We start from the raw sequence: 3,695 nt of genomic DNA, 5'->3' as shown, positions 1-3,695 counted from the left end.
TTCACAGTACTTCAAACTCACATTATTGGGTATCCCATAGTCGACAATGAATTTGTTCATCATCTCGTCGGACTCAACCAACTTCTTAAACTTACCCATTCCCCAAAGACGACTGAAAGTTCCAAAAGAAGAAAAGGAGAAGTAGAATCAAGGAAATTTGGGGTCACTGGAAGAAGAAGACTTACAGAAATATGACGATTCTCTTTAGGTAGTGTGCAAGTTGAACTAGACTCAAGTCATACGCATCAATGATTGTAAGCGCGAAAATGAGGAAACCAGGCGGTTCAAACAGGTACTTATACTCCCCCTTAGGTTTCCCAAATGTAACTGCCTGCCCATAAAAGCAGGAAATCCCCACCGAATGATTACCATCACATCGTTGAAAGTGGGAAACGTGGTGCCACCAAAATTTAATGTGGACACACATTAAGTCTTGAAACGCAAAAAACGCGCATCAAGCAGTCCAAAAGTCACCAGCATTAGCACAAACCGAAGTGGGGCGATTCGCCTAGGAGGGCCCGTGGGTATCAAAACCCTCCTCCCCGTCCGGGGGAACGTGCAGCAGGGTTTTGAGGGGTTATTGTGGGGCCCATAGGCCTGACAGGCACAACCCATTGCATAGTAGGCCTAAGGCCAGCGCCGAGGAAGACTGACCAGCCAAGGCTAAGTTGGGGAAAGCCTTTTTTTTGACCCACGCCGAGGACCTCTTCGTCCTCGGCATACTAAGGATAATTTTTGGGAGGGGACAAGCCTAGAGCAAGCTGTCACATTCACACTTAATGTATTCACCTAACCCCTCTGGCCGCATTAATGGGGATATAACCCTTTAGCAGGGTAACGTTGATCAGAGTGAACCACTTGAGTACCGATAAGGCCTCTGATGGGACGGACGGTCAGAAGAGAGGCGAATGGATGATCAACAGATGGAAGAAGGAGATAGGAAGATGAAGACTATATAAGAAAAACAAGTAAAGTAAAAAAGAGGGAGGGGGGAAAAAGAGAAGAAGAGGCGCTCCTCGGCCATGGGTCGAGGAGCATCCCCCCATTTGTAGAGAAACTGTAAGTATTTTCTTTTATAAAAAAGAGTTCATGCTTGATGAACGACGGGCAGCGCCTAAACCTTTAACCCACTCTCTATAAATTTATTGTTTGGGCTTGTTGGGCTGAAAACCCATTTATACTCAGTGTCAAATCCAAACTGAGTTCCTACAGTTATTAATATTGATTAGTTCTTTCAAGGTTATTTTAGTTTAATATTGTCTTTAAACCTTGCCCCCCCAAACTAAAATCCTAACTCTGCCACTTGTGGGAACTAGACCTTATCAATGGGAGATGAGATTGTTTGATTTCAGATATAAGATTAGATATCTTTGGGATTAGTTTGTTGTAATTGCTAACTTGGTTGCTGAGTTGGCTGAATTTATTTATTTGGTATTTTTAATTAATGAATATTTTATTCATCTTTTACCCATCGTTGGAATTGCATATTCACCAATTAGAAGCAAAATGTGGCGCTTGCTTCAACAAATTCATTGTTTGTGGCTCTTAGTGATTTACACTTTTTTTTTTTTTGGCTGAGGCTCTTAGTGATTAACACTAGTTCTTTGTCCTCCTGATTATTTCATATACACGTTTGTATTGTTAAATTATCAATTATCCTAGAAATTTAAACTATAAAAAAATGGTGAGTTTAATCACTTAACTATAATTCTAATACTTCTTCCTCACTCATGGGTCTAAACTTCCTATTAATAAGTGAGGGTCTAATAAGTGAGAATTTAGCATTTTAAATGGGAGGTAGAGTGAAGACAATGATCAAACTCAGGATCTCATATTCTGATATCATATTAAGTTATTAGGAAATTGTGAGTTTAATTACTATACCATAATTCTAACATGTATAAGTGGTTAGAAATCTATGTTTTGAATTTAAAATGAGTATTTATATAAAAAAAAAATTATGAAAAGTTATGGTTACTGTTAAGTTCTAAAAGTTTAGAATAATTGGCAAACCATGAGTACAAATTTATCTAGATATAGATCTTAGAGTCTATAAGATTTATTAGATAATGTTCAAGCTTGTCTAAGAAAAAAGAAGCTGTAGGCTCAGGAATTCGAAATATGCCAAGTTTGACCGATTGAGAACAAGGCTCAATCGATCGAGAATTGCATCTACAAAATTTTAAGCTCGGCCCATTAGCCCAAACTTGTCTATTTGAATTCCAAAACGTGATTTTCTTGCTACAATATTTAAATGACATTATAAGCTAACCTTAGTGGTGGTGTTTCGAGAGAAAAGAGTGCATCCTGTGCCTCCAATTGTTGATCTAGGGATTTTGTACCCAAAACTCTCTAAAGTCTTCTATTTGCAATATTCCTTGAAGAATCTCAAAATTTGGTATTGTAGAAGCAACTATTGATGGTGATCTGAAACCTTTGAGTAGGATCTCACGATCACAAACACAGGTGTTTGTGTGCAACAGATTCAAGATAGAAAAGTTTGTGGATTCAGAGCTGCACATGATCGTGTGAGTAAGTTCTACAAGAGGTAGCTTTAGATTTTTGAGAGAAAATCTATTGTAAACTTCCATTCTATAATAGTGAATTTGTTTGCCTTGAGGATAGGTCAGGTTAAATCCTCCCTAGGTTTTTTACCTTGAAACTGTTGGTTTCATTGATTTTTATGGGTAGTCATATCGTTGTCTTATTTATTTTTCTGTATTGCATGATATAATTTATTATTATTTAACCTAGATCTGAATAAGAAACCCAAGTGTCAACTTGATTAATTAATTAGGTTAAACAATCTTGATTTATTAGATAATGTTCAAGCTTGTCTAAGAAAAAAGAAGCTGTAGGCTCAGGAATTCGAAATATGCCAAGTTTGACCGATTGAGAACAAGGCTCAATCGATCGAGAATTGCATCTACAAAATTTTAAGCTCGGCCCATTAGCCCAAACTTGTCTATTTGAATTCCAAAACGTGATTTTCTTGCTACAATATTTAAATGACATTATAAGCTAACCTTAGTGGTGGTGTTTCGAGAGAAAAGAGTGCATCCTGTGCCTCCAATTGTTGATCTAGGGATTTTGTACCCAAAACTCTCTAAAGTCTTCTATTTGCAATATTCCTTGAAGAATCTCAAAATTTGGTATTGTAGAAGCAACTATTGATGGTGATCTGAAACCTTTGAGTAGGATCTCATGATCACAAACACAGGTGTTTGTGTGCAACAGATTCAAGATAGAAAAGTTTGTGGATTCAGAGCTGCACATGATCGTGTGAGTAAGTTTTACAAGAGGTAGCTTTAGATTTTTGAGAGAAAATCTATTTTAAACTTCCATTCTATAATAGTGAATTTGTTTGCCTTGAGGATAGGTGAGGTTAAATCCTCCCTAGGTTTTTTACCTTGAAACTGTTGGTTTCATTGATTTTTATGGGTAGTCATATCGTTGTCTTATTTATTTTTCTGTATTGCATGATATAATTTATTATTATTTAACCTAGATCTGAATAAGAAACCCAAGTGTCAACTTGATTAATTAATTAGGTTAAACAATCTGTGTGTTCAAGGGTCTAAACAAACAAATAGATACAAAACAGAATTCTAAATCTTATACACACTCTTTTAAGTGTTCGTTTGGGATGGGCTGAAATTTTCAGCTTATTTACATTTTAGTTTATTTTTGTTATT

This window comes from Quercus suber, unplaced genomic scaffold (assembly GCF_002906115.3).
Source record: "Quercus suber isolate HL8 unplaced genomic scaffold, Cork oak 2.0 scaffold_189, whole genome shotgun sequence".
Classification (NCBI taxonomy): Eukaryota; Viridiplantae; Streptophyta; class Magnoliopsida; order Fagales; family Fagaceae; genus Quercus; species Quercus suber.
Note: the sequence above shows the minus strand (reverse complement) of the source record.